At 43.2% G+C, this 25916-nt stretch overlaps 1 long non-coding RNA gene across 1 annotated transcript; it reads right to left on the bottom strand.

Annotated features, from left to right (window-relative positions):
* Window positions 1-5689: 5689 nt before the first annotated feature.
* On the bottom strand, window positions 5690-14205 carry LOC112578917. Its single transcript, XR_006544531.1, has 3 exons — window positions 13755-14205; window positions 6919-6958; window positions 5690-5859 (listed from the first exon to the last, which is right to left on the bottom strand). It is a non-coding gene; the product is annotated as an uncharacterized LOC112578917 (long non-coding RNA).
* Between the last annotated feature and the right edge of the window lie 11711 nt (window positions 14206-25916).

The following is a 25916-nucleotide window of genomic DNA, read 5'->3' as shown; positions in this document are numbered from 1 at the left end:
ATGGATTATAGAAACAACTTCCATAATCAATGAGGAAAAGATAGACAAGCTGATAGGAAAATTGACGAAGGATATGAAAAGGCACACGAAAGACATACAAATGGCCAATAAACACAAGAAAAAATGCTTAATTCATAACAATCACAGAAATGCACATTACATTAAATATTGATAAGATAGTTTTTCCCTCATCAATTTAGAGGACTGATGATAGACACTCTTAGCAAGGCTGTGAGGAAACAATGAAAATGCATTCATATAAACTTGTGCAATTAAATATGAATTAACATGAGTGAATTTTTAAGAAAACTCAGAGGAAATAAAGGCACTATCCCGGACTTCCCTGGTGGCACAGCAGATAAGAATCCACCTGCCAATGCAAGGGACATTCTGTCTCTGGTCTGGGAAGATTCCACATGCCATGGAGCAACTAAGCCCATGCACCACATGCTGGGCCCACATGCTGCAAATACTGAAACCCATGTGCCTAGAGACTGCAGCACAACAGGAAAAGCCACCGCAATGAGAAGCCCGCTCACTACTGCAAAGGGTAGCCCCTGCTTGCCGCAGCTGGAGAAAACCTGTGAAAAGCAACACAGACACAGTGCAGCCAAAAATAAATAAATAAGCACACACAGAGAAAAAAAAAGGCATTATCTCTTTGTCATCCTTTTGTCAGACTCTAAAGAAAAATATGATTCAAAAGTGTTAAATGAAAAAAAAGTGATTGGTGGCTATCCAATGGCCAACAAGGCCATAAGAAGGCATTTGATCTCATTCGTCATCGGGAAAATGCAAATTAAAACTACGATGAGATACTATCACGTACTAGAATGACTGACATTAAGGAGCAACTAGACTGTCAGTGGAACTGGCACGATCCACTCTGGAAAACTCTTGGACAGAATCTATTCAGACTAAACATGCACCTGTTTTAAGGCCTAACAATTTCACTTCTTGGAAAATACACAACAGAAGTGAGGCTTTATGGTCACCAAATGACAAAAGTGGTCATGGCAGTTTTATCAGAGTAGTTACAAATTGGAAACAACCCAAATGTCCATGGATAGTATTGCTAAATGGAATAGCTAAATGGTACAGCAACCAAAAAGAACTATTGCCACATAGAATGTGAATGAATCTCACTGACTTCCTGCTCAGCAAAAGAAGCCAGATGCAAAAAAATACTTATCGTATGGTTCCATGTCTATGAAGTTCAAGGATAGGCAAAATTAAGATGATAGAAATTGGCATAGCAGCTTTGTGGGTGGGGGAGGTCCCTTGGAGAAGGCTTGAAACAGCCTAATGGGAGGAAGAGATGCTCTATATCTGCATCTGGATGGTGGTTACTCAGGTATAGACATAGGTAAAAACTAATCAAGTGCACACTTAAGATGCTTGAATTTTAATTGTAAGTTAATGGTTTTTCCAATGGTCATGTATGGATGTGAGAGTTGGACTATAAAGAAAGCTGAGCACCGAACAATTGATGCTTTTGAACTGTGGTGTTGGAGAAGACTCTTGAGAGTCCCTTGGACTGCAAGGAGATCCAACCAGTCCATCCTAAAGGAGATCACTCCTGGGTGTTCATTGGAAGGACTGATGTTGAAGCTGAAACGCCAATACTTTAGCCACCTGATGTGAAGAGCTGACTCATTGGAAAAGACCCTGATGCTGGGAAAGATTGAGGGCAGGAGGAGAAGGGGACAACAGAGGATGAAATGGTTGGATGGCATCACTGACTCAATGGACATGGGTTTGGGTGGACTCCTGGAGTTGGTGATGGACAGGGAGGCCTGGCGTGCTGCAGTTCATGGTGTCGCAAAGAGTAGGTCATGACTGAGCAACTGAACTGAACTGAAAAAGGAGGAAGTATGTGAATCTTTGACTATTAATTATTTGTACTCACTGCATCATGTAGAGATCAATTTTCAAAAAGAAATATTAAAACAAACGAATGATACATAAAATGTGGTCTATCCTTATAGCAGAATATTATTCAGCCATAAAAGGGAATAAAAATGAATGACTCTTTAAAATATTATGCTAAATGAAAGAAACCAAACACAAAAGTCCACCTAACTATATGATTCCATTTATATGAAATGTCCAGATTATGGGAATCCATAAAGGCAGAAAGTGTATTGATGATATCCAGGTGCTGTGGGAGGGAAGAATGGGGAGTGACTGTTAGTAGGCATGGGGTTTCTTTTCAAGGTGATGAAAATGTTCTGGAATTAGATAGTGGTGATGGTTGCATAGCTTCACAAATATACTGTAAATCACTGAACTATGTGTACACTTTGAAGGAATGAATTTTAGACTATATGGATTATATCTCCAAGGAAAAACAAAACAGAGATAAATAGCTTCAGAAGTCCCAGGAAAACGCAATAAGCAGAGCACACCTCTGTCACCAGGGTCAGCTTCATGGGCATGTGGACTGTGCAGCCATCAGAAGGGCCCTATGCTTGATTCAACGCTCTGCTATCACTGCTTTGAAATTCTTTTTTTTTTTAACGTGAGATATAAAAGTCAATTATATTGTTTTCAGGAGTATAACACAATGATTTGATATTTGTATATATTGTAAAATGATCCCCACAATAAATCTAGTTAACATCCATCACCACACATAGCTACACTTTTTTGGGGGGATGAGAATGTCTAAGATCTTCACTCTTAGTGTTCATCCATAAAAATGAATTAAATCTTGCCATTTGAGATAACATGGATGGACCTTGAGGACATTATGCTAAGTGAAATAGGCAGAGAAAGACAAATACCTTATGATCTCACTTACATGTGGAATTAAAAAATAAAAAACAAGGGACCCCCTGATGGCACATTGGTTAAGAATCCACCTGCCACTGCAGGAGACACGGGTTCAGTCCCTGGTCCAGGAAGATCCCACATGTCAAGAGACATCTAAGCTCATGCACCACAACTACTGAGCCCCCACGCAACAAGACAAGTCACCATGACGAGACCCTGTGCACAGAAACGAAGAGTAGCCCCACTTGCTGCAACCAGAGAAAGCCCATGAGCAGCAATGAAGACTCAGCACAGCCAAAGGTAAATAAGTAAAATTTAAAAATTTTAAAACTTAAATTAAAAAAAAGACAAGCTCACTGATCAGAGAACAGATTGGTCGTTATCAGAGGAAGGGGAAATGGATGTAAGATGTGTGAAGGGGATCAAAAGATACAAACCTCCAGTTATAAAATAAATAAACCATGAGGGGAATTTCATTCTTAGCAACTTTCAAATGTACAATACAGTATTATTAGCTATAGTCACTATGCATTCCTAGTCACATCACATTCCTAGGACTTCTTTTATAATTGGAAGTTTGTACATTAGAAAATTTCAATAATTTTTAACAAGGGCCCATATCATCATTTTACACTGGGCCCTGTCAAAGTAAGTGGCTGGTCCTCTGTGTCAAGATTTCATCGTTAAGGGGCTGAGGCTGGTGCCCACCTTCGGAGGTGGGGGCTGGGGAGCGGGAAACACACATAGGAAGTGTAGGACCACTTTTCCTTCCTCAGTTTGGGCCTGAGAACTTGGATGCCTGGACCCTGGCTCCAAGGGCTACCTTTCCATCCCCAGGGAAGCCTGAGGATAAGACTAAGCATCCAGAGGAGCTACCTGGGCCCTGGGCAGCCCAGAGGGCACAGCTGGGATCTGATGGGTACAGGAAAGAGGTTGCATGGGAGGCAGAGAAGGGGCTCCAGTGAAGGGGGAAGGCCAGGACAGTGGTGGGGAGTCATCCTTAAACCTGGGGCTCCCACTGCAGAGCATCCTGCCTCCCTCAGGGATCCACCAGATGAGCCCCAAGCCCCTCCAACTCCAGATTCTATAAGGATGAAAATACCGAAGGACCAAGATTGAGGCATCGATTGATTTCTTCTAGAGAGTTTGAAGCTAGCAGCCCAACATTGAAGAGGCTACCCAAGGAGAGGGCCTGAAAGGCTTCAAGCGGTTCCTCTGCAATTAGTGTCTCCTTGTTGGGTGGTGCTATTGATGCTGATGAGGGTAAAGCCCTGGAATGGAGAAGAAGCTGCTGCTGCTGCTGCTAAGTCGCTTTAGTCATGTCCGACTCTGTGCGACCCCATAGAAGGCAGCCCACCAGGCTCCCCTGTCCCTGGGATTCTCCAGGCAAGAACACTGGAGTGGGTTGTCATTTCCTTCTCCAATACATGAAAGTGAAAAGTGAAAGTGAAAGTGAAGTCGTGTCCGACTCTAGCAACCCCATGGACTGCAGCCCACCAGGCTTCTCCGTCCATGGGATTTTCCAAGCAAAAGTACTGGAGTGGGGTGCCATTGCCTTCTCCATGGAGAAGAAGGGAAAACCCCCAAAGAACCCTTGATTGGAAATTCTCTGGCAGTCCAGTGGTTAGGACTCTGTGCTTTCACTGCCGAGGGCCAGGGTTCAATTCCTGTTTGGTGTACTAAGATCTCAAGAGGTGAGGCCAAAAAAAAAACAAAAACACCCTAGACATCTACTGTTTCTCTAGGGAAAGCACAGGGCCTGGGGTATGTGGCTACTGCCTTCTCCACTTGGGAGCTTAAGGAGTAGATATATGGAAAACTGATTTTGGTTGTTTATTTTAGGTCTTAATTAAATTACACAATTTCTCTTGTATCCACCCATCTTCTTATGCATTTTACTTGCTTCTACTGCTGCTGCTGCTGCTGAGTCGCTTCAGTTGTGTCCGACTCTGTGCGACCCCATAGACGGCAGCCCAGCAGGCTCCCCCGTCCCTGGGATTCTCCAGGCAAGAACACTGGAGTGGGTTGCCATTTCCTTCTCCAATGCATGAAAGTGAAAAGTCAAAGTGAAGTCACTCAGTCGTGTCCGACTCTTAGCGACTCCATGGACTGCAGCCTACCAAGCTCCTCCGTCCATGGGATTTTGCAGGCAAGAGTACTGGAGTGGGGTGCCATTGCCTCCTCCGTTGCTTCTACTAATCCATGACAATTTGAATAAAAAGCTTTAACATGTAAAATGAAGACATACAAATCAAATTATGGTTAGTATGCACCAAGCTCTATTCCTGTGGCTTGTTTAACCCTCACAGCCATATTAGACAGGCTCTATAATTATCCCCATTTTACAGAAGGGGAGACTGAAGCTTAGGGATTATGCATGACTGGTAGTGAGCAAGGGACCTACTTCATCAGTCTAGGTTAAAGGGTCATACTTTAACCTCCATGTCTCTTTGCTTTATTTATTTATTTGGCTGCTCTGGGTCTTAGCTGCAGCACATGGGACCTTTAGTTTGAGTATGCTCTTCATTGCAGCATGCAGGATCTCTGAACAGGCATCAAACCTGGGCCCCCTGCATTGGGAGCATGGAGTCTTTGACACTGGACCACCAGGGAAGTCCCCCTGTTGCCTCCTTTTAATACATTTTAGGTGGTTAAGAATCTACCTTGCAATGTGAGTGACATCAGCTCCATCCCTGGTCCAGGAAGATCCCACATGCCATGGGGCAACTAAGTCCATTGGCCACAACCACTGAAGCCTGTGCACCTAGAGCTCACGCTCCGGAACAAGAGAAGCCACTGCAACGAGAAGCCCGAGCACCACAACTAGAGAGCAGTCCCCATCTCTGAAACTAGAGAAAAGCCCGTATACGGCAATGAAGACACAGCACAGCCAGAAATAAATAAAATTTTCGCATTTAAAAATTTTTCATCAACAAGGTTGGAGAATCATCTCTTGCTGCTGGAGTCTTCAAGTGAAGGTCATGGCCCTGGTGTGCGGGCAGGAGACGCCACTTGGCTCCACACTGACACAGTCTCCACCCAAAGCAGAACCAGGTACAGACAGCATTTCTGGTCCCAGGTGCCCTGCCAAGAGGTTTGGAGAGCCCGGTGTCAACAATCTTGTGTTCAGCTTATAGGTCATAGAACCAATCCCTGTAACCACTCCCTGCTCGGTCCCCTGGCTTCCTCTCTATTTCCATTTATCAAATCCTCTCAGAGAAGAGAACAATGTTCAAGGCACACTCTTCCCCTAATTTAGGCATTTCCAGTTCACATGGGTCCTTGACCAGGCTTGGCTGAGAGGTAGATTGGGCTCTTTTACTGAGAAGGGCTTGCAGTTACTTTGAAGGAGTTTCCTGCCTCATCGGGGCATCTTCTTAAGATACTGAATGAACTGGTGGGGCTGGAGCTGCTGTAAGTCCAGGAGGATCAGCTCAACCAGATTTGCATCCAACATGTCTCCCTCTGCCCACTACAGAATGGCTAATCAATCCTGAAAACCCTGAAGACTTAACCAGTCTTCAAAGACCAGGTGTCAGCTCTAGTCTTAGGTATAGACCTAAGAAGACAAAAGAGCTTTTCACCACATGGGGGACATTGCTTAGATCTGAATGAGGGATCTCTGAAAGACTTGCAAAGGCAAAGTCCAACACCATTTTCCTGGGATCCTCCCCTGGAGTGTAGCCAAAAGAGAGATTATGCCAAACCCCAGATCACTGTGCTCCTCTTACCAGCTATGTGTGCCCTTGGACAAGTCACTGACCCTCATGGTATCTCTGTTTCATTTGTAAAGTGGAGATAAAGACCTACCTCATATGTTGGTGTAAGATGTCAAAAGCTTAGGGGAGTATATAGAAAATAGTAAGTGCTCAACAAATATTAGTTACTACCCTGCTTCCATTACTTCTACACTCTTACTCAAATGCCATAGATATACCCATCATCTATCTTCTTTTTTTTTCCTCTGGATTTCCAGGAATAGTTTTCTAGGGGTGGGGAATTAGTCACTGATGATAGTTCTCCATCATACCCCAAACCAGAAGGCTTGGTCCTATGAAATCTATTCTACAATGCAGTATTAACCCACTCATTTCTCAGTACTGCCAATGTCGCCACCTGGCCCGGGCTCTGCCATTATCTCACCTGGATATCTTCAACAGCCTCCCAACTGGCATCCTTGCTTCTGTTTGCACAAGGACAAAGATGGACAATTAAAACCATAAAAGCAACTCTCTCTCCTCTCTTCTCATCTCCTCCCCTCCTCCTCTTCTCCCTTCCTCTTTTCTTCTTCTTCTTCTCTCTCCCTCTCCTCCTTAAAACCTTTTCAAATCTTCCCACTGTACTGAGAATAAAATTCAAACACTTTATACTGGCCTGCAAAGCTCTGTACCTCTCTCTAGCTTCATTTGCCCCTTTTCCTGGAATAACTCTGCTTCAGCCATCCAGGTCTTCTGCTAAAACACAAGTTATTTCCAGCCTCAGGAACTTTGTTTCCTCATACTCGTCTCTCATTATCATGTGGGGAGCTTCTTCTCAACCTTCAGGTCTCAGCCCAAGTATTAGCTCCATTCCAGAATTTTCCATACCATCCTGCCTAAGTATGTTCCTTAGGGTGCTTCTTTATCTCAGCTTCTTTTTCCCTTCAGAGCACCTGTATCAGTCAGCTATTGCTGTGTAACAAACTATCTCAAAACTCCATGGCTTAAAATCACAATCCTATATTATCACTCACAGCTGCAGGTTGGCTGGCTGGGCTCAGCTGGGCACAGCTGTGTTCCTCAGGGCAGGGCTATGGGTTGCTTGGGGGAGCATCTCAGCTCCACATGTCTCTCATCATCCTGCTAGAACCAGACACGTATGTTTTTTTCACAGCAATGGCGGAGGAGCAATAGAGTAAGCAGAAACGTGTAAGATCTCCTAAGACCTACGCTCAGAATTGACACACCATCTCTATCGCCAGTAACAGAGATTTAGAATAATATCCTGTGAACTGAGAAGGAACTTTGAGACAGCAAAACAAGGCAGGCAAATTCATAAAGTGAAATTATGAAGTTTATTTTTGGTAACTTACCTACAGGCAGGATTGGGCAGATGATCCAGAGGCATTTGCTGCTGCACTCCAATATGCCAAAAAGGGTATGTTGCTGTTCAGTTGCTAAGTTGTCTGACTCTTTGTGACCCCATGGACTGCAGCACACAGGGCTTCCCTGTCCTTCACTGTCTCCTGGAGTTTACTCAAATTCATGTCCACTGAGTCAATAATGCTATATAACCATCTCATCTTCTGCTGCCCTTTTCTCCTTTTGCCTTCAATCTTTCCCAGCATCATGGTCTTTTCCAATGAGTTGACTCTTTGCATCAGGTGGCCAAAGTATTGGACCTTCAGCTTCAGAATCAGTCCTTCCAATGAATATTCAGAGTTGATTTCCTTTGGATTGACAGATTTCCTTTGGATCGCCTTGCTGTCCAGGGGACTCTCAAAAGTCTTCTCCAGCACCACAATTCAAAAGCATCAATTCTTCAGCACTCAATCTTCTTTATGATCAAACTCTCACATCCATACATGATTACTGGAAAAACCATAGCTTTGACTATCAGACCTTTGATGGCAATTGATGTCTCTGCTTTTTAATATGCTGTCTAGGTTTGTCATAGCTTTCCTTCAGCAAGCATCTTTTAATTTCATGGCTGCAGTTATCATCTGCAGTGATTTTGGAAATCAAGAAAATAAAGTCTGTCACTACTTCCACCTTTTCACCTACTATTTGCCATGAAGTGATGGGACCAGATGCCGTGGTCTTAGTTTTTTGAAACCTGAGTTTCAAGCCAGCTTTTTCACACTCTTCTTTCACCCTCATCACTTTCTGCCAATACAGCAATATCATCTGCATATCTGAGGTTATTGATATTTCTCTCAGTAACCTTGATTCCAGCTTGTAATTCATCCAGTCCAGCATTTCGCATGATGTACTCTGCTGCTGCTGCTGCTAAGTCACTTCAGTCGTGTCCAACTCTGTGTGACCCCATAGACAGCAGCCCACCGGGCTCCCCTGTCCCTGGGATTCTCCAGGCAAGAACACTAGAGTGGGCTGCCATTTCCTCCTCCAATGCATGAAAGTGAAAAGTGAAAGTGAAAGTGAAGTCGCTCAGTCGTGTCCAACTCTTCACAACCCCATGGACTGCAGTCTACCAGGCTCCTCCGTCCACGGGATTTTCCAGGCAAGAGTACTGGAGTAGGGTGCCATTGCCTTCTCTGATGTACTCTGCATAGAAGTTAAATAAACAGGGTGACAATATACAGCCTTGTGGTACTCTTTTCCCAATTTTGAACTAGTCCATTGTTCTGTGTCTGGTTCTAATGGTTGCTTCTTGACCTGCATACAGGTTTCTCAGGAGATAGGTAAGTGGTCTGATACTCCCATCTCTTTAAGAATTTTCCACAGTTTGTTGTGATCCACAGAGTCAAAGGTTTTAGTGTAGTCAGTGAAGCGGAAGCAGATGTCTTTCTGGAATTCCCTTGCTTTCTCTAAGATCCAACGAATGTTGGCAATTTGATCTCTGGTTCCTCTGCCTTTTCTAAATCCTGCTTGTATATCTGAAAGTTCTTGGTTCAGGGACTGCTGAAGCCTAGTTTAAAGGATTTTGAGCATAATCTTGCTAGCATGTGAAATGAGCGCAATTGTACGGTGATGTGAACTTGACAAAATGGCACTGCCCTTCTTTGGAACTGGAATGAAAACTGACTGTCCTCTGGCAACTGCTGAGCTTTCCAAGTTTGCTGGCATTTGAGTGCAGCATTTTAACAGCATCATATTTTAGGATGAAATAGCTTAGCTGGAATCCCATCACCTCCACTAGTTTTGTTCATAGTAATGCTTCCTAAGGCCCACTTTACTTCACATTCCAGGATGTTTGGCTCTCAGTAAATGACCACACCATCATGGTTTCCAGACGTTTTCCATATAGTTCTGTATATTCTTGCCACCTCTTCTTAATCTCTTCTGCTTCTGTTAAGTCCTTATCACTTCTGTCCTTTATTGTGCCCATCCTTACATGAAATGTTCCCTTTTTATCTCCAATTTTCCTGAAGAGATTTCTAATCTTTCCCATTCTATTGTTTTCCTCTATTTCTTTGCACTGGTCATTGAAGAAGGCTTCTTATCTCTCCTTGCTATTCTCTGGAACTCTGCATTCAGGTGGGTATACCTTTCCCTGTCTCCCTTGCTTTTTGTATATCTTCTTTCCTCAGCTGTTTGTAAGGCCTCCTCAGACAACCACTTTATCTTGAATTTCTTTTTCTTTGGGATGGTTTTGGTCACTGACTCCTGTACAATGTTACAAACTGCTTCTTGAATCACAGCCTTGTCATAGTGAAGGGGCTTGCATAACTCAATTAAGTTATGAATGACGTGTAGGGCTACCCAAGACAGATGGCTCATAGTGGAGAGTTCTAACATAACTTGGTCCATGGGACGAGGGAATGGCAAACCGCTCCAGTATTCTTGCTGGGAGAACCCCATGAACAGTATGAAAGGCAAAAAGATATGACACAGGAAGATGAGTCCCCCAAGTCAGAAAGTGTCCAATATGCTTACTGGGGAAGACCAGAGGGCAATTACTAATAACTTCAGAAAGAATGACATAGCTGGGCTGAAGTGGAAATGATGCTTAGTTGTGGACATGTCTGGTGGTGAAAGTAAAGTCTGATGCTGTAAAGAACAATATTGCATAGGAACCTGGAATGTTAGGTCCATGAATCAAGGTTTTGGACGTGGTCAAGCAGGAAATGGCAAGAGTGAAAATAGATATCTTAGGAATCAGTGAAGTAAAATGGACCAGAATGGGTGAATATAATTCAGATGACCATTATATCTACTAATGTGGGTAAGAATCCCTTAGAATAAATGGAGTAGCCCTCATAGTCAACAAAAGAGTCCAAAATGCAATACCTAGGTGCAATCTCAAAAACAACAAAATGATCTTTGTTATTTCCAAGGCAAACCATTCAACATCCAAGTCTATGCCCCAATCACTAATGCTGAAGAAGCAGAAGTTACCAGGTCTATGAAGACTTACAAGACCTTCTAGAACTAACACCCAAAAAGATGTCCTTTTCATCATAGGGGATTGGAATGCAAAAGTAGGAAGTCAAGAGATACCTGGAATAACAGGCAAGTTTGGCCTTGGAGTGCAAAATGAAGCAGGGCAAAGGCTAACAGAGTTTTGTTAAGAGAGCACACTGGTCATAGCAAACACCCTTTGCCAACAACACAAGAGAAATTCTACACATGAACATCACAAATGGTCAATACTGAAATCAGACTGATGATATTTTTTGCAGCTGAAGATGGAGAAGCTCTATATAGTCAGCATAAACAAGAGAGGGAGCTGACTGTAGCTCAGATCATGAGCTCCTTATTGCAAAGTGTTAGTCACTCAGTAGTGTCCGACTCTTTGTGACCCATGGTCTGTCCAAGGAATCCTTCAGGCAAGAATACTGGAGTGGGTTGCCATTTCCTCCTCCAGGGGATCTTCCCCACCCAGGGTTCGAACTCGCATCTCCTGAGGCTCCTGCATTGCAGACAGATTTTTTTTTCTGTTTTTACTACTGAGCCACCCGGGAAGCCCTTACTGCAAAATACAGGCTTAAAGAAAGTAGGGAAAACCACTTGGCCATTCGGGTACAATCTAAATCAAATCCCTTATGATTACACAGTGGAGGTGATAAAAGGATTCAAGGAATTAGATCTGGTAGACAGAGTGCCTAAGCACTATGTGAACTATGGAGGTTTGTAACATTATACAGGAATCATTGACCAAGACCAAAATGGGTATATAGGGATTTATAGAGCCTGAATCTAAAAACAGAATCTGACTACCGAGCAAGAAGCAAGTCAGCAATGACAGGAATTGGGACATTTTCTTCTCCCTGGGAGTCTTATGACCATTCACCATCTGCATCAGCAAAAGGCATTCTTCCAGTTTTCATACCAGATGAAAGCAAGGTTAAAAGATGATAGGCAACTTATTTGGCTTGGGCACATTCCTTGAGAGTAGGCTGAAGCTCAGTCACACAGAAAGGGGTGGGGGTTATGATGTGGGCCTAAGATGGGACTGACAAAATAAAGTCAGCATGGCTCAACCACACATACATTCCATTGGCCAAAGCAAGTCTCATGTTTAAGCCCAAAGTCACGTTTTTCTTTCTCCCTTCTCTGCTAGAACATAAGCTCTGAGCAAGCAAGGCCTTTATCTGTCTTATGTATCTTCACCCAGAACAGTGTCAGGCATGTGACAGATGTTCAACCAGTCCTTTATACATGTGAATGAACTCCTGAACCAGAAATGTATGCTGAAATCCAAACAACATACTATAAAATCATCATGACTGTTGGCTTTTCAGAAATACCTCTGGTTGGAGATGGCCTTGGACACAAGCTTTTCTTATGATGGAGTTCTTTATTACTCATGTACAACTACACACTACTTATCAGCAGCTCTGGACATGGCCTGAGAACCACAAGAGCCACCTCGTGGTCCAAATGGCAGAGAAAGCCCGTGAAAGTGGCCCTGACCAAGACAAAGACCATGCAAGGTATTTTCCACCCTGGACATGGCAGAACCAATAAAGTTCAGAGCAGAGCCCAGCCCCAAACTCTCCTGGTCTCAAACTTAATTATTCTTCAGAGAAGGAGGTAGGAGCAGGCAGAGGTAGAGAGTGAGTTGCAGAGGTTGATGGGCTTCCCTTTGCACCTCTTGTGAAGAATGAGGTCCACAAGAGGTTAAAAGTCATGAAGAGCATCTAGGCATGTGTGAACACCAGCTCCTTGGAGTGAAGAGGCTTAGCTCAGCTGGTGATCACACCAAGCAACTCGGGATAAGGTCGCTGACCTCTCTGTGCTTCAGTATCTTCATATGAAACATGACACTAAAGCCTTTGCCACCCCAAAGGGCAAAACTGAGGAAAATACATTGGGTGAAGCCAACATTTCCACTGGAATCATGTGTTTCCACCCAGGCTCAGAACCAGTGGATTCTAAAATTTTTCTGATTAGATATACACTCAGTGAGCATTCTTAATATATGTTAATTCTTATTTGTAAATTACATAAATGTACTTTTGAATATTGTTAGTGGCCTCTTGCACTTTTATTATTCATATTATCTTAGATCTATGTTTTTCGGCAGTAATTTTTAAGCCTTTTAGGTTTTTTTGTGCTCTTAAATACTTTAAAAATACCTTTAAACACTAATGTTAGTGCCCTCTTGCACTTGCATTATTCATACTATCTGATTTATTTATTTATTTATTTTTTGCAGTGATTTTTTTTTTTTTTTAAGCTTTTTAGGATTTTTGGTGAGCGCTTCAGTAAAACTAGAGGAGGGCATCAGCAGCCCACTCCAGTATTCTTACCTGAAGAATCCCATGGAAAGAGGAGCATGGCAGGCTACAGTCCATAGCGTCACAGAGTCGGACATGACTAAAGTGACTTAACAAGCACATGTGCTCAGTAAAACAAAGTAACACTTCCTGTCACTTATATCATCCTTACCAAGGCACTTTACTAAATGTTCTAAAGATGTTTAATTCCCGTAGTATCACCATGAGATGGGCCTTAATATTATTCCCATTCAAATGATGAAGAAATGAAAGTAGACCATGAGTAAGCCAGGGCTCAAAATAGCAGAGTGAGGATTCGAACCTGAGCAGTCTGGCTCAGAAAGCATCAAAACACACCAGGACGTGTCAAAAGCTTTGATGTCCCAAACACTGAGCCCAGGGAGGGTGTCAGCAGCAGCCTCTTCAAGGCATGAAGCTCCCACGTACTCTCAGAGTGTCCCTTCTGCTTTACTTGTGCAGCAAGCTAGGGAGCTGAGATACAAACCAAGAAAGGGCACAAAGATCAAAGTGTCACTATTTTAAGAATTTAAATAATTCAATTATTTCTATTAAAATAGAGGTTATAGTCTTGTCCTACCTCACTTTGGAAGCCACTACTCAGAAGAGGTGTGGAAGTAGATGTAACACAGCGTCGGGACCACCAAGGGGCGCCATAAACCAACCGGCCCTGATCAGCAAGCGCCAGACCTGTTGACGGCACTCACGACCTGAACGCCTTTCTGCCGAGTTTGCCTTGCTCCTTAGCCATCAGACTCATCCAGTTTGAAAGATGGGCCTGTCTTCATTCCAAATCCTTCTCAGCGCTAGGCCTGGGAGGACGGAAAGCCTGGGTGTTAATCTCTGCTAATACCCGGATGGGGCAATGACCATGCAAATCTCAGGGAGTTCCAGAGCTAGAAGGTAACACAAGGGGGCACTGCCCTCACCTGCTTCCTCCACATCTACCACCTCCTGGAGATAGATTTTTAAAAGATCTTTTTTAATGATTTCAGGGGCTTCCCTGGTGGCTTAGACAGTAAAGAATCTACCAGCAATGGGGGAAACCTGAGTTTGACGCCAAGGGTGGGGAAGATCCCTGGAGAAGGAAATGGTTACCCACTCCAGAGAATGTTCAAACTACCATACAACTGCACTCATTTCACACGTTAGCAAGGTAATGCTCAAAATCCTTCAAGCTAGGCTTCAATAGTACATGAACCAAGAACTTCCACCTGTACAAGCTGGGTTTAGAAAAGGCAGAAAACCAGATATCAAATTGCCAACATCCACTGGATAGTAGAAAAAGCAAGAGAATTCCAGAAAAGCATCTGCTTCGTTGACTACACTGAAGTCTTTGACTGTGTTCAATTCAAACTCAGTTGTGTCCAACTCTTTGCAATCCTATGGACTGCAGTATGTCAGGCTTCAAGAGATGGGAGTACCAGACCACCCTACTTGGCTCCTGAAAAACCTGTATGCAGGAGAAGAAGCAACAATCAGAACCGGATATGGAACAGTGGACAGGCTCAAAATTGGAAAAAGACTCTGACAAGGCTGTATATTGTCACCCTGCTTATTTAACTTCTGGGCAGGGTACATGATGCTAAATACAGGGCTGGGTGACTCACAAGCTGAAATCAAGATTCCCAGGAGAAACAACAACTTCAGATATGCAGATGATATCACCCTAAGGGCCGAAAGCAAAGAAGAACTAAAGAGCTTCTTGATGAAGGTGAAAGAGGAGAGTGAAATAGCTGCCTTAAAACTCAACATTCAAAAAACGAACATGATGGCATCCAGTCCCATCCCTTCATGGCAAATAGATGGGGAAAAAATGGAAACTGTGACAAACTTTATTTTCTTGGGCTCCAAAATCACTACAGATGGTGACTACAGCCATAAAATTAAAAGACACTTGCTCCTTGGAAGAAAAACTATGACAAACCTAGGCAGCATATTAAAAAGTAGAAATGTCGTTTTGCCAGCGTCTATATAATCAAAGGTCTATATAATCAAAGCTATGGTTTTTTCAGTAATCATGTATGGATGTAACAGTTGAACCATAAAGAAGGCTGAGCACCGAAGAATTGATGCTTTTGAACTGCGGTGTGGGAGAAGACTCTTGAGAGTCCCTTAGACAGCAAGGAGACCAAACCAGTCAATGCTAAAGGAAATGAACCCTGAGGTTCATTGGAAGGACTGATGCTAAAGCTCCAATACTTTGGCCACCTGATGCAAAGAGCCAACTCATTGGGAAGGACCCTGATTCTGGGAAAGATTGAGGGCAGGAGGAGAAGGGAGCAACAGAGGAGGAGATGGTAGAATGGCATCATCAACTCAATGGACATGAGTTTGAGCAAACTCCAGGAGAGAGTGAAGGGGAAGCCTGGTATTCTGCAGTCCATGGGGTTGCAAAGAGTAGGACACAACTGAGTGACTGAACAACAACAACTCACTTCAGTATTCTTGCCTGGAGAATTCCACGGACAGAGGAGCCTGGCCTGGGAAACACCTGTTAGGACATTCTGCTTAAAAAAAAAAAAAAAAAAGAAACCCTCTAACCCACACACTCAGGCATCATCCAAACTTCTGAGGTTAACATGAATGACTTTTGGCTTTGGGACTGCATGTGGGACCCTAACCTTGACTGTCCAAGGTGGCCTCTGAGGCTGGGCAGATGCAGAATGTGACAGCGTTGAAACAGAGTGCGAGTTGGAGGAAAGAGCTCTGAGGTTCACCTCTGGCAAAGGCCCAGGGACTAAGAGTGTTACTCACTCCAGCAGTGCCTGCACCTTTTTTTTTTTTTTTTGGTACCAGCATCTTATATTCCTTTCCACCAAAGAAAGGGCAATGCCAAATCCCACAGAATACCGTGGGTGAGTTTGCAGCATTAGAAGGCGCGACTCCATGCTCATACCAATAGAAAACATCATTGATTAATTCCATTCTGTGCCACAGAGAAGAATGTTTTGACCATTAGGAATACAGCAGCGAAGGCAACAGAGGAGATCTCTGGTTTCCAGGAGCTTCCATTTTAGAGGCGGAGGCAGACAACAAACAAGTAAGAAATGTCCTACAGAGTGAAGCTGACGAAACAGTGTGATAACAAAGCACGGGGGAAAGGTTGTATCTTGATTGGAGTTGTTGTTGTTCAGTTGCCAATTCGTGTCCGACTCTTTGCAACCCCATGGACTGCAGCACACCAGGCTTCTCCATCTTTCCCTATCTCCCAGAGTTTGCTCAAACTCATGTCCATTGATTTTGATCTTGATTGGGGTATTGCTACCCTCAAATGGATGTATACCTTTGTCAAAAATCTCTATGCCATACATTTAAGATAGGTACATTTTATCTTAATAAAAAACTTTCTTAAATAATGAAAAGAGTGACTGGAGAAGGAAGACATTACTAGAGTGATCAGGATGGCCTCTTTGCAGAGGGGACATCTGAGTTGAGACTTGAAAAATGAGAATGAGCTAGAATAAGAATGAACTAGTTAGCCATGGTAACCATGCTGCTGAGATACTTCAGGAGGAGAAACCTGTGTGTTAAACAGCCCAAGTTGAGAATGTGTTTGTGGCACGAGGAGGAAAGCATAAGCAAAGGGAGCAGAAGAGCAGGTGTGTGAGATGAGGTTGAGGACGTAGCCAGGGGCTGCTGAAGAGGCCTTGAAGGTCTGTGTAGGAGTTCATTCTAAGTGCAGTTGGAAGTCTCTGGGAGGAATGAGAGGAAATGGAGGAAAGAGAGCTCCTGAGCCTGGTAAGCCCTAGGCCGTCTCCAGGCAGAGACTACAGAAGAGGGAGGAGGAAGCAGTGAAGTCAAGAAACTACCTGAGAACTAACATTAGTGACCTGGACAGCAGACAAGCAACAGGGGTCCAAGCTGTCCAGGGTAGGCATTGTGCCCACAGATGGAAAGCACAGCAGGGAATGGGCAGGACGTAGAGGAGTCAGAAAGAGCCAGGTTCACCTGGAGGGCTCCTAGGCCTGGAGTATTCCACAAGTGGGCACCAATATATACCTCCTGAAATGAGCCCCAGGAACACAGTTGAAAAGTGAGTCAGAAGAAGAGGGACAAGGTCGAATGCCATCAGCAGGAAGGGCACTGCCCAACCACTGACCTGAGCTCCCTGTATGCCCACTCCTAGGAGTCCAGAAGCCATCTTGTAGACACAGCCTGGGAAGTCCAGTGTTCCTGGTTGGTCCATATGGTGCATAAATTAATCCACAAGTCTGCAAGGCAAAGGGTTTCTCTCACATGGTCAGGTGACTGAAATATCAGCAGTGTGTCCCCAAAATGCCTGCACTCCTCACTGTTTCTGTCTGGTAGATACCTTTGGGTTGTCAGCTGTGCACTCGCAGAATGAAGAAAACCAACTGAAAGCTGCCACCCCAAACATCTAAACGACCTGGAGAAAGAAAAGCTAAGCTGGATAATCTGAGATGGGGCCATCTGTTGTCATCTGAGAATGGAACCGATCTCACCAAAGTGAAATAAGTTGGAACTAACTTTTGGGCAGGAGCAAGAAAATAGAGGGGCAATTTCAGCATGTCATTCAGACTTACATAGAGAAGGGCTCCTCCCCTGAGACACAGTCTTTCCAAAAAACACCCTCTTTCTCATCTTTCTCTGTCTGGGATCTTAATTGATTCCAGTGTTAAATGAATGACAAAGCAAAAGAACCAAAGCTTCCTTAGGTCACTAATTGCTTTTACTCACAATTATATGGTGGCTTTGAGATGGCCTAGAAGAAGGGAATGAGCTTCAAGAAGTGTGGATCCTAGGAGTTGGAGGTCTGGGGTCAGCCCTGCTTTGGCCTTGTTTCTCTCAGACTTTGTTTCTCGTGACTGGGCATTATTCCAGGCTTCAAAGTTATACATTTTCTAATCTGCTAAACAGGATCATGCAACCAACTGTGGGCAACATTTGTGTCTAACTTCACTGTTTCCAAAGTAGCTCAGGCTTTCCATAGTTCTGTAGATTGAAAAATGATGCCCAAAATATAAGGTCCTGATCCCTGGAACCTATAAATGTTATCTTATATGGAAAAAAGATCCTTGCAAATGTGCTTAAAGATCTTGAAAGGAAGAAATTACGGTGGAATATGGACCCTAGATAAATTCCTGGAGTGAAGGAGAAAAGCCTTTCTTTTTAGGACATCCAGGAAATTGTAAGGTGAAGAATGAAGAAACAAGTTTACAAACATGTGCTGTGGAATAGCTTTAATATTTACATCAAACAACTTGTTGCTTTTAACACGTACAGATACAATGACTTCATGTAGGAGATATTGTTCCTATCACTTGTTGTTTCTGTGTACGCACACCTGATCATTAACAGCCAGCACCTGTGTTCTTTGGCCACCAGAGTCTGTGCTCCCTGTGTACACTGCAAGCTGATGTGCTTAGGGAATGAATGGCTCCCTCCTCCCCCAAGAGCAGCCCTCTACCATTGCCTGATGAAGGTTGGTATTTAAAAACCCCGGCTGTCTCGCCCTGCAGTGGGGGAACTCTGAGGTGCACTCTACGTGTTCCCAAAGGTCTTCAGTAGGATTGAGCTGCAGTTGCCCAAGTGGTAACTTAATAACAAACCGTATATTGGCTTCCTTCCTTTCCTTCCCTTTCCTATCACACTTTCCTATTCCACCTCGTCTGTGGAATCAACTCCCAAACTAAGTTTGAATCCAAACTAAAACACAATTGTGTGTCATCTAGTGATAATGTCAAAAGCAGACATTTAAGGCACTTCATTAATTTGAACCTGAGCAAAATGACCTTGCTGGTCCTAACAGAAGCTCCAAATGGGCAAGAGATAGAGCATTAGCTCTTGACAGGGCATGTCAAAGCTGACCAAGTCATTGGTTTGAAGATGCTAGAATGTGTAGCCAGTATGGAGTCACTGATGTGAAAAGGACCACTTGGGCCTCTGGTCGGCCATGCAACCAGACACCTACAAGACTTTCCTTGTAGAGAAGAGGCACTCCCCTGCTCAGGAGAGAGGGATGTTCTGCAGCCTCCCCACCTTTTAGGACCCTGCAGCCTCCCCACCTTTTAGGGCCCTGGGGCATCCAGGTTCCTAGATGAGGAGGATGGGTTGTATCCTATCAGCAAGCACTTACAAAGGGGCTTCCCTGGTAGCTCAGTGGTAAAGAATGGAAGATACCCTGGAGGAGGGCATGGCAACCCACCTCGGTATTACCTGGACAAGCCCATGGACAGAGGAGCCTGCCAGGCTATAGTACTATGGACTCGCTAAGAGTCGGACATGACTGAAGTGACTTAGCAAGCACAGGATAATTTTGGATCAATTAGAATTGTTTAGGGAATCTAGAATTTAAGCATATTTAGGATTTCTTGGGGTTTTTTAATGGCCTTTTGGACTGAAAGGGTTTAGATCAATTAAAATAGATTTAAATTCATTAAAATAGATTTAAAGCAAATGTGAATGTTTTAGGGCGCTTTAGGGAGGTATGAAGCTTAAGATCTTTTAGAGTCTATTATGATCCTAAGTCATGTAGAGTTGTTTGAGTTAGTTTAGGTAATTTGGGGCTTAAGATTTTAAGCATCAGTTAAGAAACTTGAGGGTGTTTTGTGTTGTTTAGGATTTAGGGTTTAGTTTTGTTTAGGATCTTTGAGGGTATTTTAGAATGTAGGGTAGTTTTAGTTTTCTTAGGATCCTTTGGGTTTATGTGGCTTCTAGCCTTGTTCAGAGTGTGATTTGTGAACCAGCACAGGGACTCAGCTGCCCTGTGGCATGTGTAATCTTTGTGGACTGAGGATAGAAGCCATGTCCCCTGCATTGGGCCACCAGAGAAGTCCTATTATGATCATTTTAAATTCAGCTTCTACTTGTTTTCTTTCAGTGGGTCATGGATGTTGTAGTTTGTTCTTTCTGCTGAGTTAACTAAGGGGCTTCCCTGGTGGCTCAGATGGTAAAGAATTTGCCTGCAATTTAGGAGACCCAGGTTGGATCCCTGGATTGGCAAGATCCCCTGGAGAAGGGAAAGGCTACACACTCTAATATTCTTGCCTGGAGAATTCCATGAAAAGAGGAGCCTGGCAGGCTGCAGTCCCTGGGATCACAAAGTGTTGGATGTGACTGAGCTTAGTTAACTAAAGGATTCTGGTGAGACTACTAATATTAATTTTTGTGATGACTCGTGCTATTGCCAAAATTTGGAAAAGGAACTTTAACAATTTAACTCATTACATTTCTGTAAATATGTCCCTTGCCTTTAAAAATCTTTCCTTGGGGTCATTTTGGATTCCAGGCTTTTTACAGTCCAGACATTCAATATGTGTGGGAGTTTTCATCAGCAGTTTGTTCCTGAAATTACACTTCAGACATCTCTAAGACATAATTATTTACATTAATAAGACAACCCATGCTTGTCCTGTTCCTTTGGTCCAAACTTTGGTCCAAACTACACTCTGGGAGGGGCTTCCCAGGTGGCGTTAGTGGTAAAGAATCCACGTGCCAGTGCAGGAGACATAAGAAACACAGGCTTGATCCCTGGGTCAGGAAGATCCCCTTCAGGAGGGCATGGCAATCCACTCCAGTATTCTTGCCTGGAGAATCCCATGGACAGAGAAACCTGGAGGGCTACAGTCCATAAGGTCACATGTCTGAAGTGACTTGGCATGCACACTCTGGGAGCCCAGGTTTCTCTCAGTAGCGTTCCTGATCCCTTAAATGGTTCTGCAGACACAGTTAGGGTGACATTGAAAGTCATGAGTTTGAATTTGAATTGTGTTCAATTTTACAACTTAACATTTAAATCAGCATTATCAAAATAGTGATAAATAAAATATCCATGTTATAGTCTGCCTTCCACCAAAACATGGGTTTAGATTTCAGCACTAAAGTTTAAATTTAACATTTAGACTCTAATTTATGACTTTTCTTAAACATCTTACATATTAAAATTGTGTTAAGCTGCTTTTTGGCCAATGCACACAGTGACCATATTTATCACCCACACTGGGACATTTTGAGAAAAAAAGGGGATGCTATTGATAATTACACTAGAGTAACAGACATAAGTTGGAGTTGTCCTGAGCAACCAGGACTTACAGCCCCTACCAATGAGCCCATAGTTTTAAAACTGCTAAACTTATGTATTTATAAAATATACATTTATGAGTTACTATTATGATAAAGTTAATTTACATAGTTATACAACTACATACTTAAATAATAAGTAAAAAATTTTACTTTGGTTGGTTGCCTCTTTTTTCCCCTGCATTCCCTCCACCTGCTATTTTGTTTGGTTTTAAAACAAAAAGAGCACTGCCAGTTTTTACCCATGTTCAATTTTCAGTAGGTTTGCTTGCATCTAAGTGTTCCAGGAAAACCTACTTGAATGTATTCAGAACTTTACAGTAAAGTCTTGTTCTCATAGCAAACTCCAGTTAGTGATAGCTTCATTACATAAAATAGATACCAACAAATTATTTCATAAAATCTGTTTTCATAAAGCAAGACAGAAACTGCCAACTCCTTTGGCAGCAGCTATTAGTATTTGTTGGGTGACTTCGGGCACTCTAACTTCTATGAAGTTTACTGCCTGACTTGAGGTCTTAGTAGGACCCCAAAAAGACCATTTATCTTTTGTTTATGTTGCCTACATCCACATACTGAACAGTACAAAAACCTCACTGCTTTATATGTGTTAGCTGTCTGCTCATCTATTTCACTCAGTTTAATTAATTCAGCACCTAAAAAGCTGCTGCTTGGAGTGAAAACTCTAAATATACAAGCATTGTTCGGTGGCACTGATAAAAATATAATCTTGGTTGTTATCTTTTTCTAGAGGCCAAATTATGCTGGTTATTCTTTATGCTCCATGGCCAGATATCCTAAAAGGACAACTGTCAATCATATATTTAAATGTTATAAACCAACTACACAACCTTTCTCTGTGTTAGAGTTCTGCAGAGAAACAGAACCAGCAGGATGAAGATACATATATATAGATAGATAGATATGTATATATACAGACATATATATATATAGAGAGAGAGGGAGTTACTTTAAAGAATTGACTCATGCAATTGTGGGAGACGAGGAATCCAAAATCTCAAGGGTAGGCTGGCAGTCTGGAGGTCAGGGAAGAGCCAGTTTTGCAGCTGTAGTCCAAAGGCAGACTGGAGGCAGAATTCCCTCTCCCTCTCCCTCAGTGTTTTTCTGTTAAGGCCTTCGGATGGTTGGATGAGGCCTACTCACATTATAGACGGTGATCTGCTTTACTCAAAGTCTATTGATTTCAATGTTGCATGCATGCCAAGTCACTTCTGTCATGCCCGACTCTTTGTGACCGTATGGACTGTAGTCCGCCAGGCTCCTCTGTCCATGGGATTTTCCAGACAGGAATACTGGGGTGGGTTGCTGTGCTCTCCTCCAGGGGATCTTCCCAACCCAGGGATCAAACCTGGTTCTCTTATGGCTCCTGCATTGGCAGTTGGGTTCTTTACCATTTGTGCCACCTGGTTAATCCCATCTAAAAATATCATCACAGCAATACCCAGACTAGTGTTTGACTAATATCTGGGTGCCATGACCTAGCCAAGTTGTGCATAAAATTAACCATCACCCTTCCCCCATACCATCTGATGGAACTTGGGCCCTAATCTTAGGTTTGGCAACCCCTGTGGGGCTGCCACCAACAGAGATAAACTCAGGTCCCCAACCCAAGACAGTGGTTTGACCATTTTACAGATGAGGAAACAAGTCCTAGAAAAGGTTCAATGAATTGGCCCCAAAAAACCCAGGGTAGAGTTAGGACAAAAATCCAGCCTCATTGAACAGCTGTCCCCAGCTATTCCTATAATTCTTGGTTCCACCAGGGGCCTGAACTCAAGATTCCTAAGGAATATTCTAATTTCACTTTCTATTTGGAAAACTGGAACCGAGTCTGAACACATTCAAACCATAAACTCTGAAGGAAGAAAATCAAAGCCTCTCCCAGATGCACCTTCACATTCCCATCCCCAACCCTCCTATAATGCAGCAGACACACATACTGGTCCACCAGAAAATTCTTTTTGAGAGTGCTTTATTCAACAAGGTCTAGGTCAGGTGCTTTAAAACATATCAAAATGTTACAGAAATTCACAGCTCCCTACTGAGGACTTGTCAAGTTACATTAAGATATCTAAACACATCAGTTTATAAATTCAGAACCAAACATTGAACCAGGTCGTGTACCATTATTTGACAAGCAAGTTATGATTAAGATAAAAGATACTTCACAAAGCTAAATCAAATGGGGAAACCCTTAAGAAACACTAGCAGTTATACACCAGAAACCAGCAGCTTGGAAAACAGGTCTGCGATCTGCTGGGGAGGCTCCACAGGTAAACTGAGGTTCTCCCTTTACAGCTTGTCCATGTCTAGTGCTTGGCTACAACACAGGGGGAGCTGTAACCTCCCATGACAGGGTAAATGCTGTCAATTCCCTCAGAAAGAAAGGGTGCCGCATTTGTCTATTTTTACCTCTCTAGATCATTTCTCATCTCATCTGCCTCCAACAAGAAGACTTTGTGTAAAACAATTTAAGTAGAGACTTGACTAGAGAATCTGTACTGCTGCATCGGTGCTCAAGGAGATCTCTGCCTCCTACCTAGGCCTTCACATCATGGTTTGGGTGCTATGCTGGTGTGTTAAGTTGCTTCAGTCCTATCTGACTCTGTGCGACCCTTATGAGCTATAGCCTGCCAGGCTGCTCTGTCCATAAGATTCTCCAGGCAACAATATTGGAGTGGGTTGCCATGCCCTTCTCCAGGGGACCTTCCTGACCCAGGGATTGAATCCGCGTCTCTTAGATCTCCTGCACTGGCAGGCAGGTTCATCACTACTAGGGCCACCTGTGGAATTCCTTTGTTCATACAGAAATTTCTCTTGGAGGTGTACCTATGGCACCGTGTTCTCTGTGCTACAGAGCTCTGAAACAGTTTTGTTTTTTAAAGAGAGCATCTCTTTTAAGAGAGCTTCTTCCCCTTCTGTGATCCATCTCTCCTTCCAATCTCCTAACCCTGAAATAACTGCCCAAACTCCAAAGAATTCTGGCCAAGACATTTTTGCATCAGAGAACAAGGTTTGTGTTTTGAGTGACTTTTTTATTTTTTGGTCTTTATGTCCTAAAGTCTTATCTACATAGATGACAAAATATCATTATCTGGAGGTCTCTAGGACAGTGTCTTGTTTTCTTTCTGGTAGAAAGGACGGAAAGGTGAATATATTATTCCTTGAAGTCTCAGGCCAAAACCTCAACCTGAGGGCTCAGCATTTGTCACAGGGATGGCTAATCTCAGATTCTCCCACCTCAGCCTCAATTCAGAGTTAAAATCCAAAAGCCCAGAGGTCAGTGTGCTTTCCTCACCAGTTTGCACAGTCAAGCCTATTTTGTGCTTTTCAGTTCCTCCTCAAGGTAACTCCTCCCCCTCCCCCTACAATTTAACTCCTCACATTCTCACTAATGTGATTACTAAGAATGTTACCTTGTGCTTAATTCCAACATCACCTGGGGGACTGGATCCCCTTATCACCAATCAGATAAACTCAAGTTTTTCCTTCATTTGATCACCTTATAACATAAGCTCTGGGAAAAAGATTAAGTCGGATGAGGCTATGTCGCTTTTCACAAGTGAGGGAAAAAACCCTATAAATTGGCCCTTTGTTCATCACATGATTTCAGGTTCATTGCACACACTTACATAAATGCACACAAATCTGTCCAGGAGTTCAAAGCTGCAAGGCCATGTGATACCAGTGAGAAAATACAGCTCTGCATCACAGCAGTGTCTCTGTTTCAAAGAATCTTTCCAAAATTCCTGACTGGGTTATTAGGACATGAGAAATTATTTCTAAACAGGGTGAGCCAAAATGGAAAAGTGGGGCCTGCATTAAGTGGAATGTATCATGTAGGAGATTTCCCTTAATTCCACCCCAATCCCCGATCTTTAAAAAAATCCAAGCCTACCCCAGTATCACTTTCTCAGAAAGTAATCTGGCAAACTGACATTTTGCAACATTTCCATGTTTAACACGATCATAATGTTAGTGCAAATTAAAGAGAACTTTGATAAGCCAAAACAGCTGTCCAATAAAAGTTAGTCATTAATAATTTACATTGTGGATAAAATTTTCCCAAGCCATTCAAGGAAGATTATTGGGGCCAACAAAGGCTTTGAACATTCAAAATTAAAATGACCAGAAGAAAAGTTTTCTAAGTCATTTCTCAAATGCAAAATTCAGCAAGTATGTTTGCATTCACAAAACTGTTCTTTCCCATCTGTAACAAAGGAAGCCTCTCCCTTGGCCCCTATTATTTTCTGTGCATTTTGCAGAAGCCCACTGAGGAGGCTAAGGCCCTCCTGATTTCCAGTCCACCCTGCACAAGGCTGGTGGATATCCCCACAGAGGCAGTAAGCTTGCTAAGAGACCCTTAGCAAAATGACAGGTGGCAGCATACCATCTTCTCGAAAGTCAACAATGAAACCACAGCTGTAAGCCATCTAAAGAGGTCTTTCTTGGAAGCCACAGTGGCAGATGGGGGCAAGGGTGCCCAGGGCAGGAAGAAGTCTGCTGCAAAGGTCCACTTTCCTTGGAGGCACAGATCAGTGGCTCTTCTTTCCTCAACTGCCCAGCTCTCCAAATCTTCAGAGAGGAGGCAGAGAATAGATGGGGAGTTCTACCCCAACAAGGCTCAGACTCCTGCTATTAGGAGCTTCTGGCCCTGCTTGGTTGACCTCCACAGCCA

The sequence above is a fragment of the Bubalus bubalis genome, chromosome 14, assembly GCF_019923935.1.
Source record: "Bubalus bubalis isolate 160015118507 breed Murrah chromosome 14, NDDB_SH_1, whole genome shotgun sequence".
Classification (NCBI taxonomy): Eukaryota; Metazoa; Chordata; class Mammalia; order Artiodactyla; family Bovidae; genus Bubalus; species Bubalus bubalis.
The sequence above is the reverse complement of the archived record's forward strand: the minus strand, read 5'-3'. Positions and strand labels throughout refer to the sequence as shown.